We start from the raw sequence: 15,277 nt of genomic DNA, 5'->3' as shown, positions 1-15,277 counted from the left end.
TCCAAGTCCTCCGTTGTTATCGTTTTAGATGGCCTTAAGCCATATTTGTCATACTTATTTCTCTCTTGAGATACTCGATGTAATAAGTGTCTGATTGCTACTCTTTTATAAATCCTCCAAGTACTGTGCGTGTCAGCATTACTGATCCAGGGATGACACTGGTGCACGGTAGATCAGACTATTTGAGGTCTGGTCGCTACAAAGGTGGTATCAGAGCACACGCTGACTGTAGGACACGACCACTAGCTTAAACCCTAGAACACTACTCTCTTCTCATTTCTGACTCCTCTCCACTTTCTACTCTCTTAGGAATGGCGGATGCAAGGAACAAGTTCATGCAACCGGATGAAGATACACCTTTTGGACGACACTTGAAGGAAGTCACTAAGTACCTGAACATCGGAATACCAAGCTTCACCGGGACTTACAAAGCCACACTACCAGAAGAGGAGCGCTGGAAGATTCAAGTTCAAGTTCCAGGCAGGACGTTTACGCCAGTCACTGAGCCTATAGAGTTTTCTTTTGATGCACCAACCTGGAGTTTAGGGAAGAGCATGGCAGCCCACATCTCTATGGGACGCATTAGAGAAGTCTACCACAGGGAGCTTAAGGATACTATTTATCAGATTTGTGGACGCCGAGATGAGCAATGGGAGATGATCAGCACCAAGAAGGATGGATCAATTGCAGCTTTCATCCAGGAGCAAAACCAACACATTCGTCGCCAGGAGAACCAGCTGTGCGCAGACATGATAGATCTGAAGAAGGCATTGACCAAGATCATGGAGTTGGAGGAAGAACTCAAGTCTACGCGCGATGGATATGAGGAGGAGATCGCCACGTTGTTGGAGAAGAATGACGACCTGACACAGAAGATCGGAGTATTCATGGGGGACCCAGCACCAGGAGGAGAAGATGATGATTGCGCTTGCCCGGATAACTACATCAACATCGACGACACCGGCTCGGACCCCAGTGAAGATGACTTTGTTGATGAAGCTGGAGCAGATATCATGGAGTCTTCAACCGATCAAAATTACTAGTAGACCCCCATAATCAGTAGTAGTATTTCCCCATGTATATAGTATAGTCTGAGCACTTTGTAACGATAGTTAGATCGATTGCATGCCTTGTTTGATTGAGTGATATTGTTTGTGTTTGTCTCATGTGCATATGGGTAGTGTTTTCCCTCTAGACCTCATTCTATTCTAAATTCTCATCTTTTCTAAACCTATCAGATGCCTCCGAGACGCGACACCGGATTTGTTTTCCCACCGGAGATCACTCAGTTGATTCAGCAGCAGAATGCCCTGATGCAAGTGTTAGTACAGAACCAAGGCAACAACAACAACAACCCACCACCACCACCTGTTGATCACTTAGCCCGTTTCTTGAGGCTAAATCCGCCGGTGTTTTCCAGCAGCACCGAGCCAATTGTTGCAGATGATTGGCTCCGCAAAGTTGGAAGGGAGTTGACCACTGCAGGATGCACAGATGCGGAGAGAGTGCGTTTTGCCGCACATCAGCTTGATGGACCCGTAGCATCATGGTGGGAGAATTACACAACCACACACCCTATTGACACTGTCACATGGGACCAGTTTCAGCAAGCTTTCCGTACTGCCCATGTTCCAGCAGGAGCTATGGCCATGAAGAAGCGTGAGTTTCGCAACCTACGCCAAGGAGGACGCACCGTAGGCCAGTATGTGGAGGACTTTAGTAAGTTAGCACGTTATGCTCCAGATGACGTTGCTACAGATGCAGCCAAGCAGGAGAAGTTTCTGGAAGGACTGAATGATGAGCTGAGCATGCAGTTGATGGTAGCAACCTTCAACAACTACCAGGAGTTGGTAGATAGAGCTCTCATGATTGAAGGGAAGCATCAGCAGATTGAAAACCGTAAGAGGAAGTATGGACAAGGGAAGTACAATTCTGGAGCTCAGCAGAAGCCACGTTTTACCCCGAAATCGGGAGGACAGTTTCAGCATACCCATGGAGGAGGTAGTTCGCACAACCATAATGGCCCCAAGAATGGTAATGGGAATAGAGGAAGCAACGGCCAGAACCGTACCAACCCTTCAACCCCAGCTAAGAGAGACCTGAGCCAAGTCACTTGCTTTAAGTGCGAGAAGACTGGACATTATGCCAATGAATGTCCTGAAGCCCAGAATGGAAATGGCAATGGAAGCTCTGGGAAGAAGCCGAACCCTTTCAACAAAGGACATGTGAACCACATTAGCGTGGAGGAGGTTGAAGCTCAGCCAGATGCAGTAATGGGTAAGTTTTTGGTTAAGTCATTTACTGCACTCGTTCTTTTTGATACTGGTGCATCGCATTCATACATATCAAGGGGATTTGTGGTAAGTTTAAGTTGCCAACCAAAGTTCTCAGAACACCTATGTTAGTAACCTCGCCAGGAGCAGAGTATATGGCAAGCCAAGGATGTTTTCAGATGACATTGGCCATAGGTAGGCATGTTTTCCCCTCAGACCTAATAGGTTTGGAGTCGCAAGGTTTGGACGTAATATTGGGTATGGATTGGCTATCGATGTATGGGGGAAACATCGATTGCGCCAGTAAGACGATTTTGCTTACCACCCCAGAAGGAAGAAGGATTAAGTATGTATCCCGGCATGTGCCGAAGAGGACTCAAGTAAATTCCTTATCAGGAGTTGTACAGGAAGAAGTACCAGTGGTGAAGGATTACTCGGATGTATTTCCAGAAGAGTTGCCAGGCATGGCACCAGATAGAGACATAGAGTTTTTGATTGAACTTTTGCCAGGCACAGGGCCGATATCTAAGAGACCGTACAGGATGCCCGCTAAGGATTTGGAAGAAATTAAGAAGCAGATTAAGGAGTTACTGGATAAAGGCTATATTCGCCCAAGTTCTTCACCTTGGGGATCACCCGTACTTCTAGTGGAGAAGAAAGATGGATCGTTGAGGATGGTTGTTGATTACTGTCGTGGAATTGTCACGACAGATGTCCTCGTGCAAGGACTTAGTCGTGGAGCCATCGCAACTAGGAAGCTTAAAGGGGTTAAAGGGGACAAAGGACACGAGGATTATACTGGTTCGGCCCCTTACGGTGAAGGTAAAAGCCTACTCCAGTTGAGGTTGGATTACTTGGGGTTTCGATGACCAGGGAGCTAGACCGCTGCGCCTAGTTATCGATCTGATCTTACTTGTCCTGAACCGCCGCTGGGTCGTCTCTTTATATAGAGAGGTTAACGCCCAGCGGCTCTCAGAGACCCTGCCGGCTTATAAACAGTGATCGGCTCGGACTCTTAACTATTCTTGCCTTACACTACAAGTCATGCCTTAACGGCGGGTTATCACTACGGGCCTTAAGCCGCCTCTAGGCCTTAGGCCCATTATTGAACCGCCATCCTTAACATGTCCTTGGGCTTCTGAACGAAGAGCTGTTGCAACGTAACCCGGCCCATCTTGGGCGGGTTACACCGGTAGCTATATCCTCAACATTAGGCCCCAGATTGATTTGAACCGGTTCATGTCAATCCTCAATATCTTAAGAGAAAATCTTCCGGCTTCTGTTTGCGCGAAGGTTATAACCCGCCATGACGTCATCTTCTGGATTCTTGGTAACCTGCCGTGACGTCATCCGCCATTAATGCACGTTCCGTCCAACGTATCTCAACGGATCCTTATCTTAATAACTATCCTGAAAATCGAGGCGCCTCTGCAGCTGGATAATCATGTCTTTAGCCTCCTCGTTTCTCGTGCCCACTTAACAGCCGTCCCTTATAAATAGGCCCGACCGGGTCCTCTCTCACTCCTCCCTTTCCATCGTCTTCCTCCTCTCAACACCTCAGAGCCCGAGCTCCGCCGTCGCCGCCGCGCCTCCCGCCTTCCTCAGCCTCGGCCGCTGCATCAACCTGAGCTAGTCCAGAGAACGGCAGCGACTCTCCGCAGTGAACCTGCATCTGTAGGTCCTCTTCTTCTCAAACATCATATCTGCATTAGGGTTCCGCGTTCCTCCCTGTTCTTCGTAGTTCATCTATGTTCTTTCATAGTTCTTCCACCATGACTTCTTTTGATTCGAAGAACAGTATAAAACTCCTGCGGTAGTGGTTTCGCACCCATTTCCAACACTAGCAGATCCCTTTTGCTTGCAAAAAGACCTCATTAGGACTTATGAACTTCTCTGTGCCAGTTTTTAGGTCTGGAAAATTTTCCTTTCTGGACGACCGTTTGATCCAAAATAATTACTGCAATCTGTGAAACTTGTTTGCGCAACACTTAGGCAAAAATTGCATTTGTTAGCTATGGCGGCTCATATCACCGGCTTAAAAAAAAGGCTATGCTTCATGAATATTCCGGGTCATCCATAACAGAGTCAAATAACTTAGTTGCTCACGGTATCCATAGCGGCTGAAATAACCCGACACAATTGGCCATATGCCATTAAGCCCCTTCATAAGCCGCCACCTTAAATACTGAACCGAAATTTTCCTCCGGCTTAAATTTGAACCGAAATTTTTATTTTGTCATCCCAAAGATTGGAACCAGACATGGTTCTACTGCCAAGATACTTCTCCGGCTGATGAGAACCCTCTGCCCGGCTTTCGCGCCCTGCGTCTGGAGTCAAATCACCCCATGCCAGACAAACTATCTCAAGCTGAACGTCAACCACTTATTCCTACCATCAACAAAATCAAAGCTCTTCTGGGGAACGGCCTGAATGGCATTGATCTGGTCCGGGTCTGGATTGCCTGGCGGGTGATTCCTTTAAGCCGCCGCCCCGGCTTAATGTGCGATTATACCGGTCGGAAGGATGATCCTCTTCGGCACAGTCCCGACGACTTACCTGAGGATGTCATTGATGATATGACCAAGTCTCTTCTGAACGAGAGCCTGGCAGATTGCGGGAGGACAGGCTTAAGCCCCTTCTGCAAGGCTAACCCGGCCCTAGCGGTAAGCTATTGACCTGTACACCTCACCTTCCATTTTAACGATTTCGTCTTAACTTCAAAAACCTTTGTTGTATTTTACAGGCTAATGATAAATTCTGGAAGATCAGGTATGACCATGAAGCTGCTAAAAAAGCCAGAAAGGTTAAAAAAGCTGCCAGGAAAGCCGCTCCCCGCAAGAAGGGGAGTAAACCTAGCGCCTCGGACCTGCTTCACCTGGAAGACACCTCCGAGTCAGAGGTAGCCCTTGATTCTTTAGGCTCCTTTTTTAACCATCTTATTGACATGGATTATCAGCAGGAGGACACCGGAACGGGTCATGAAATGATTGAAGAGGTAACTATAATTTCCTCCGACTCGGAGCCCTTGCCAAGACTGAAAGTCCGAAGAGTAACCCGGAAAGTAAGATTTTCACATCCTTTAGCTTATCAAGATCCTCAATTTCTTTTGAAGCGACAGATTCATGAAAGTCGGAGGCGGACCAGGACCAGCAAGGATGCAGACATCTTCTCCGGCTTACCCGAAGCATCAAGGAAGCGCCGGACTGAGGTTATCTCCGACTTATATCCTTTTCATCCTTTGGCGGGCGTCACTCGTCAACCACTCAATTCTTCTGATTCAAACTATCAGGGAACTTCACCTTCCTCCGGCGACTCCATGCAGTCTAGCTTGCCGGCTTTCAAAACCGCACCCGGGTAATGATGATCCGCTTATTTTGTGCTTATCTTACTCATGTTTTTGCACTAACCCTTTGACTTTCAGTGTACAAGTAAAGCCCAGCATGAGGGCGAAGAAAAATAAGCCGGTCGAAGAACCGGTCCTGACTGAACCTGATGCTTCTGCTCATGAGCCGCCGTCTGCACCAGCTCCTGAAACCACCACTGCTCCATCCGATGAGCAAGTTATGGAAGGTTCTGATAGCCCGGAGATCCCCAGCCCGGCTCATCCAGATGATCCGGACGTTGTAATTACCCGGACCGAGTATGTTGAACCGGGAAGACCCACCGTGTTGGCTAGGTGTTCTGCCAAGGAAGAACTGCTGGAACGCCGCAAGGCCAGGCTGGACATCACTGATTATGCCAATCTGAGCATTGGAGATATTGTCTCTGGCTATATTAATCAAGTGCACAACAGCCGGGACCTGGAAATTGATATGGTGAAGCAAATACAGCAAAAGTCTGAGGTATGACTCTCTTGCTTACTCCATAGTCATCCTTACCATGCCAGCCCCCAAGTCTATTACTTATGATGAAATATGTTGTAGACTTAATACCGGCTTAATAATCACTGCAAGAAAACCGGCTTACCTGGTAACACTCAAGGGCCGGGTTAAACAACATAGTTGAACCGGTCCTTATCTTATTTTAATCAAGTAGTTGAGCAACTTTATACATTAGCCCCCAAGTGCCGAGTACCTTTGCCTGCAAAGTGCTTGGGACTTATTTTCATGATCCGACACTGTAAATAGAGCTCTTCAGCATACATTAGCCCCCAAGTGCTAAGTGCCTTTGCTTGCAAAGTGCTTGGGACTTAATGTTGCATTATAATCACCCTAACTGTAACCCGGAATTTGTACAGGCCGTCGGTAAGAAATTTGAATCGGAAATCTCTGATCTGAAGAACCGCCTGAAGACTCAGGAAAGTGAAACTCAAAAGGCCAACTCCAAATTTGAATTCAGTGTATCTGCACAAGAGAAACTGAAGAAAAAGTTTGAAGCAGAAAGAAAAGCCTGGGCGGATGAAAAGACTGCTTTGCTCAGCCGGGCCGAACAAGCGGAGGCCACTCTTACTGAAAGAACCGCCGAGCTAACCGGCTTAAAACGCCATGTATCTCAGATGGTCTCCGCAATCTTTGGTAAGTTACTCTGCAAGTTTCTAACTAGTTTACATCGTTAATTTCCCATAAGTATCTCAATTGTCATCAACTCACCTGACTTTGTAATGCAGGCCCCAGGAGTTCCAATCTCAACCAGAACGTGCTGACCAAGCTGAAGGCGGTTTACACCTTGGTAGAACAACTTTACACCGGGTCACAACGTGCCTTAGCCGTTGTGGCTCTGTCAAACGAAGTTCCCACTCATCTGGCGGATGTACTCAGGCGGCTTGCCGTGCTTCCTCAACGCTTCCAAGAATTAAGACGAGCTTCTGCAAGAGCCAGAGCCATAGCCGCTCTAAGCCGGGCCAAGGCGTTTCTACCAGAGCTAGACCCGGCCGACATCGCCCTTGGGTATCCTAGCTTGAAGGAAGATGGCACTCCCTTTGACCAGAAAGACTTCGCCGCTTGTGTGAAGAACGTACGCCCGGTGGCCACCTTGATTGGTAATGACACAGACCTTACCAAATATCAACCGGGCTACGACGCGGAGAATAAGAGGATCCCAACACCTCGTTATGAAGCAGTCAGCCTGATTCCCCCGACTCGTAAGCATACCTTCGCCCCTGAAGTTGACCCGGCCGGGTTAATTGATGATGAAGCTCAATTTGAAGCCTTGAGTGGCATTGACTGGAAATCATCAACCTTCCAGGACATGGAAACAGCCGGAGGAGCGGAGAGGGATGAGTCGGAAGCTTCAGCCCAACAAGCACCTGTGATTTCTTAGGCGGCTCATGGTTATGTCTCAAAAACAATGCCTCACCTTTTGGACTCGGGGAGTCCTGTAATAGAGTAGGACGAACACTTAATTTTTTCGTGCCATCGTGCACGTGTGTAGCGCTTAACTCTATTTACACTGCCCCTTTATATCCTTCCGGGTTATGTTTGATCCTCTGCTTAACTTAAGTTTAAAGAGTTGTCTTTTAATTGTCCTGCATAGAAAACAAATCACAAGTCTCTAGGCGGCTTACCGCATGGAGAGTCATATATTTTACATGTGACCCGGAATATGAATCAAAGTCATAATAAACCGGCTCTCAATTATATGTTCGAGATAACCATAACAGCATACCTGCGAGCCTTCAAATACACTTCCGGTTTATGTAACCCGAATAATGAGGTTGAGAACTCGACTCCGGTTCACCAGCACATTATTAATCAAAATTAAGCCGGTGGAATAGGAACCACCCTTGAATGCTTTTGATATCATCAAAGAACTGGTTTGCAAACCAAGAGACCTCAAGAATTTAGGGGCTTCTGATTCGAATACGACCAGAGAACCGTCCCAAAGGGGTTAAGCTAAGATTCGAATGCGATCATAAAACCCCCAGTGAAATCGGCGTTGCCGATCAAGAGGGTACCGACAGCTATGTTCTCTTTGGTTCGAATATGACCCATGTTTGAACAGGAAGCCCCCAAATGACCTTGAGAGTTGTTTAACGACGCTGATTCGAATTCGATCCACGTCGGTTCCCAAAGGGGGTTGAGCTATGATTCAAATATGATCAAAAAACTTCCCAATGAGCTCGGCAATATGCCAATCAAGTGGGTATCGACAGCTATGTTCTCTTTGGTTCGAATACGACCTATGTTTGAACAGGAAGCCCCCAAGTGATCATATTTTCAACGGCTAGATTCGAATACGATCATAAGCCAGATCATGCTCCAAGTGACCATGTAATGTTACAATGAAAATGACAATGATACATTTACCTTTGGAGGAAAGAAGGACAGAGGTCCTGCTTTATTAGTTATCACAATATATACATGGCTATAGAAATATGTACATTATGAGAGTCGGTGGCTCAAGTGTAATAAGGCCGAAGCTGAGCTATGTTCCACGGCCGGCGGGTCTCCTCCTCCGACTTACGTGAATCTTTGTGCTCCCGAACATCGATAAGGTAGTATGACCCATTGTGCAAGTTCTTGCTGACCACAAAGGGCCCTTCCCAAGGTGGGGATAGCTTGTGTGCATCTGTTTGATCCTGGATGAGCCGGAGCACCAAATCACCTTCCTGAAAGACCCTGGACTTAACCCGGCGGCTGTGATAGTGGCGCAGGTCTTGTTGGTAAATCGCCGAGCGAGCTGCTGCTACGTCACGTTGTTCGTCCAACAAGTCAAGAGCATCTTGACGCGCTTGCTCATTATCCGCCTCAACATAAGTCATCACTCGAGGCGAATCATGACGGATGTCGCTAGGGAGGACCGCCTCAACTCCGTAAATCATGAAGAAAGGCGTGTAACCCGTAGACCTGTTAGGAGTAGTATTGATGCTCCATAATACGGAAGGTAACTCCTCCACCCAACAACCCGGCGTCCGTTGCAAAGGAACCAAAAGCCGGGGCTTGATGCCCTTCAAGATTTCCTGATTGGCTCTCTCAGCTTGACCATTGGATTGAGGGTGAGCCACTGATGAGACATCAAGCCGAATATGCTCTTGCTGACAAAATTCCTCCATGGCGCCTTTATACAGATTGGTACCATTGTCAGTTATAATGCTGTGTGGAAAACCAAAGCGAAATATCACCTTTTTCATGAACTGAACCGCCGTGGCTGCGTCACACTTACTAACTGGCTCTGCCTCAACCCACTTTGTGAACTTGTCAACCGCCACCAAGAGGTGGGTCTGTTGGGGAACGTAGTAATTTCAAAAAAATTCCTACGCACACGCAAGATCATGGTGATGCATAGCAACGAGAGGGGAGAGTGTTGTCCACGTACCCTCGTAGACCGACAGCGGAAGCGTTATCACAACGCGGTTGATGTAGTCGTACGTCTTCACGATCCGACCGGTCAAGTACCGAACGTACGGCACCTCCAAGTTCTACACACGATCAGCTCGATGACGTCCCTCGAACTCCGATCCAGCCGAGTGTTGAGGGAGAGTTTCGTCAGCACGACGGCGTGGTGACGATGATGATGTTCCACCGACGCAGGGCTTCGCCTAAGCTCCGCGACAGTATTATCGAGGTGTAATCTGGTGGAGGGGGGCACCGCACACGGCTAAAATATCGTATATCAAGTGTGTCCTTAGGTGCCCCCCTGCCCCCGTATATAAAGGAGCAAGGGGGAGGCCGGCTGCCCTAGGCGCGCCAAGGAGAGAGGGGGAGTCCTCCTCCTAGTAGGAGTAGGACTCCCCTTTCCTAGTCCTACTAGGAAAGAAGGGGGGGAAGGAAAGAGAGGGAGAGGGAGAGGGAAAGGGGGCTGCGCCCCCCTCTCCTAGTCCAACTAGGACTCCCCTTGGGAGGGGGCGCACCACCTCCTGGCTGCTGCCCTCTCTCTCCCCTCAAGGCCCACCAAGGCCCAATACTTCCCCGGGGGGTTCCGGTAACCCTCCGGCACTCCGGTTTAATCCGAAACTTCTCCGGAACACTTCCGGTGTCCGAATATAGTCGTCCAATATATCAATCTTTACGTCTCGACCATTTCGAGACTCCTTGTCATGTCCGTGATCACATCCGGGACTCCGAACAACCTTCGGTACATCAAATCACATAAACTCATAATATAACTGTCATCGTAACTTTAAGCGTGCGGACCCTTTGGGTTCGAGAACTATGTAGACATGACCGAGACACCTGTCAGGTCAATAACCAATAGCGGGACCTGGATGCCCATATTGGCTCCCACATATTCTACGAAGATCTTTATCGGTCAGACCGCATAACAACATACGTTGTTCCCTTTGTCATCGGTATGTTACTTGCCCGAGATTCGATCGTCGGTATCTCGATACCTAGTTCAATCTCGTTACCGGCAAGTCTCTTTACTCGTTCCATAATACATCATCCCGCAACTAACTCATTAGTCACAATGCTTGCAAGGCTTATAGTGATGTGCATTACCGAGTGGGCCCAGAGATACCTCTCCGACAATCGGAGTGACAAATCCTAATCTCGAAATACGCCAACCCAACAAGTACCTTTGGAGACACCTGTAGAGCACCTTTATAATCACCCAGTTACGTTGTGACGTTTGGTAGCACACAAAGTGTTCCTCCGGTAAACGGGAGTTGCATAATCTCATAGTCATAGGAACATGTATAAGTCATGAAGAAAGCAATAGCAACATACTAAACGATCGGGTGCTAAGCTAACGTAATGGGTCATGTCAATCACGTCATTCTCCTAATGAGGTGATCCCGTTAATCAAATGACAACTCATGTCTATGGCTAGGAAACATAACCATCTTTGATTAACGAGCTAGTCAAGTAGAGGCATACTAGTGACACTCTGTTTGTCTATGTATTCACACATGTATTATGTTTCCGGTTAATACAATTCTAGCATGAATAATAAACATTTATCATGATATAAGGAAATATATAAAGGAAATCCGGTTAATCACTTCCAACACACATCGTCACCTCGCCCTCAACTAGTATTTGTTCATTTTGTAACTCCTGTTTCGAGTTACTAATCTTAGCAACTGAACCGGTATCAAATACCCAGGGGCTACTATGAACACTAGTAAAGTACACATCAATAACATGTATATCAAATATACCTTTGTTCACTTTGCCATCCTTCTTATCTGCTAAGTATTTGGGGCAGTTCTGCTTCCAGTGACCATTTCCTTTGTAGTAGAAGCACTCAGTTTCAGGCTTGGGTCTAGCTTTGGGCTTCTTCATGGGAGTGGCAACTTGTTTGCTGTTCTTCTTGAAGTTCCCTTTCTGTCCCTTGCCCTTTTTTCTTGAAACTAGTGGTCTTGTTAACCATCAACACTTGATTCTCTTTCTTGATTTCTACCTTCACTGATTTCAGTATTGCGAAGATCTTGGGAATCATTTTCATCATCCCTTGCATAGCACGAAGTTCTAGTAGCTTCGTGATAGTGACTAGAGAACTCTGTCAATCACTATCTTATCTGGAAGATTAACTCCCACTTGATTCAAGCGATTGTAGTACCCAGACATTCTGAGCACATGCTCACTGACTGAGCTATTCTCCTTCATCTTGTAGGCAAAGTATTTGTCAGAGGTCTCATACATCTTGACACGGGCATGAGTCTGAAATACCAATTTCAGCTCTTGGAACATCTCATATGTTCCACGGCGTTCAAAAACATCTTTGAAGCCCAGATTCTAAGCCATAAAGCATGACGCACTAAACTATCAAGTAGTCATCATATTGAGCTTGTCAAATGTTCATAATGTCTGCATCAGCTCCTGCAATAGGTCTGTCACCTAGCGGTGCATCAAGGACATAATTCTTTTGTGCAGCAATGAGGATAAACCTCAGATCATGGACCTAGTCTGCATCATTGCTACTATCATCTTTCAACTTATTTTTCTCTAGGAACATATAAAAATAGACGGGGAGCAACATCATGAGCTATTAATCTACAACATAATTTGCAAATACTATCAGGACTAAGTTCATGATAAATTAAGTTCAATTAATCAAATTACTTAAGTACTCCCACTTAGATAGACATCCCTCGAGTCATCTAAATGATCACGTGATCCAAATCAACTAAACCATGTCTGATCATCACGTGAGACGGAGTAGTCTTCAATGGTGAACATCTCTATGTTGATCATATCTACTATATGATTCATGTTCGACTTTCGGTCTCCAGTGTTCCGAGGCCATGTATGTACATGCTAGGCTCGTCAAGTTTAACCCGAGTATTCCTCATGTGCAAAACTGTCTTGCACCCGTTGTATGTGAACGTAGAGCTTATCACACCCGATCATCACGTGGTGTCTCAGCACGACGAACAGTCGCAACGGTGCATACTCAGGGAGAAGACTTATACCTTGAAATTTTTAGTTAAGGGATCATCTTATAATGCTACCGCCGTACTAAGCAAAATAAGATGCATAAAAGATAAACATCACATGCAATCAAGATATGTGACATGATATGGCCATCATCATCTTGTCCTTTTGATCTCCATCTCCGAAGCATCGTCATGATCTCCATTGTCACCGGCTCGACACCTTGATCTCCATCGTTGCGTGGTGGTCGTCTCGCCAACTATTGCTTCTACAACTATCGATAACGCATAATGATAAAGTAAAGCAATTACATGGCGTTTGCATTTCTTACAATAAAGCGACAACCATAATGCTCCTGCCAGTTGTCGATAAAACATGTGTAACGCCCCAAGACCGATGCGCCAGGTGTCTCCCAGTTATTCGTCGTCGTTGCCATGTCATTCGCTTGCGTGTTGCACTTTGCCATGTCATCATATGCATCTCGTGATCATCATAACTTTGTGCATGTTGGTCCGATGAGGATGTTCTTCATATGCAAATGTTCATCTCTGAATGCTCTACATGATGTTTGCTGTTGAATGCTTGTTTGAGTGCATCTTGATGCCTTAATCCTCGTTGCAAAAGTGCTAAATGTTATAACCTGCTGAAGATTGTCATAACTTGCTGATTTGTCTTTTTCATAGCATATTGTGTGTTTATCTTTTGAGTATCATGTCAACATGTTTTAGGAGCACAATCATGCCATCTTTACAGTGGTTCAATCCATGTATTTTTATGTGCCTTGTGGTTAGTGCATCAAGCTTGCAAAGTAGGGTACTTGTTGTTGCTGATTTCTGTGACTTCATGATTTCTGCTAAGTCTGTGAACCTGTTATCTTTGCATACTTGCCATGATGTTTGGAGCATGTTCTAGTGGTTTCTAGCAGTAGCTCAGTGTCCATGTCTTGTAATGCTCTACATGTATATGCTTTCCATGCCGTTTGATGCCTCATATATGTCCTGTAGCATATGTTTTCATTGCCATGAATATGCCTAAATGATGTTTTCAGTTTTCTGTTAACTTCATGATGCCATGTTGTGAGCTTGTTATTAATTAATATATGCCTCTTCTGGAGATACTCCAATTACATGAATTTAAGTATGCTATGAGTTCTTTGTCCACATGCCAAGTTTGATAATTTTGGACTTCATATGACCTCTGTTCCAAGTTTGCAAACATGCTATGATGAGGTTGCTGTTTTACACTTGCTGAAACTGTTACAAGTTTCAAACTTGTCTTGATGGTTCCCACTATTCCTTGAGCCATATGTGTACGATGCCTAGATGTTATTTGCTCTTTGTTATTTGTACTTTGATGCCATGCTTTTGTTTGCCATGATCTTGAACTGTAGCCTCATTGTTTCATGCCTCCAACATGTCAACATGTTATTCCTACTCACATGTATGTCCTGTTTTTCACTGTCATAATATGTGTTATTAAGTTGCTTCTTGCATTGATCATATTGGTTTAATCCTGATGCCTATGAACTTGAACATTAAGTTTCTTCTTACATTGATCATATTGGTTTAATCCTGATGCCTGTGAACTTGAACCTTAATGTTATTTGAAGCATGTAATCTGTACTTTGAGTGCATATCAAGTTTGTGTCCATATGTTTCATGTAGCATGTTGTTTCCTTGATTGCAAAGTGCTTAGTTTCTGTTTTGGGCAGATCATGTTTGAAACTTGTATTGAGTGTATGTGTTGAACCGTGGCTCCGTTTGGAGCATGCTCTATATGAAACTTGCTTGGTTTTGCATGTAGTTTCATCATGCCTTGTTGCATCCTTGTTTTGGAGTGTTTGCGATGTTGTTCTGCTTGCATTTGCATCAATGCCATGTTTAACTTGTTTTGCTCATATCTTCTAGGCCGTTGCTCCGAATTAAATAAACTTTAGATGTAACTTCACTAGAAAGACGCGTAGATCATCTTGGTGCACTTTAACTTGCTGTTTAACCAATTCAACATAATTTTTTGTTCAGATCAGTGTCAATTTTGAAATTTGCATATGAGGACTTACCAGAATTGTTATATGTTGATTCCGACCTCATTTAAACTTGCTTTGATGTGTTGTTCTTGTATGCATCATCTCTTGCCATGAGTAGCATCATATAGACTTGTCATGCATCATACTTGGATGAGCATCATGCCATGTTATGTTTTGTGTGTTTACCATGTTGTTTGCTTCTTTCCGGTTGTGCTCCTTCTCGATAGTTCCTGTTTCGTTGCGATTGTGAGGATTAATTCGACTACGTGGGATCGTCTTCTTCATGGACTCGATCTTCTTCCTAGCGGGATTTCAGGCAAGATGACCGTCACCTTGGATCTCACTACTATCTTTGCTATATGTCGCGCTACCCACCACTTGTTTATCAAGCCTCCCAAATTGCCATGATAGCCTCTAACGTTTTCACCCTTCCTAGCAAACCGTTGTTTGGCTATGTTACCGCTTCGCTCAGCCCCTCTTATAGCATTGCTAGTTGCAGGTGCAGTGCAGGTTGTTCCATGTTGGGACATGGATATCATGGGATATCACAGTATCTCTTATTTAATTAATGCACATATATACTTGGTAAAGGGTGGAAGGCTCGGCCTTATGCCTGGTGTTTTGTTCCACTCTTGCCGCCCTAGTTTCCGTCATACCGGTGTTATGTTCCCGGATTTTGCATCCCTAACACGGTGAGGGTTTATGGGCCCCTCTTGACAGTT

Source organism: Triticum aestivum, chromosome 4D (genome assembly GCF_018294505.1).
Source record: "Triticum aestivum cultivar Chinese Spring chromosome 4D, IWGSC CS RefSeq v2.1, whole genome shotgun sequence".
Lineage (NCBI taxonomy): Eukaryota > Viridiplantae > Streptophyta > Magnoliopsida > Poales > Poaceae > Triticum > Triticum aestivum.
The sequence above is the reverse complement of the archived record's forward strand: the minus strand, read 5'-3'. Positions refer to the sequence as shown.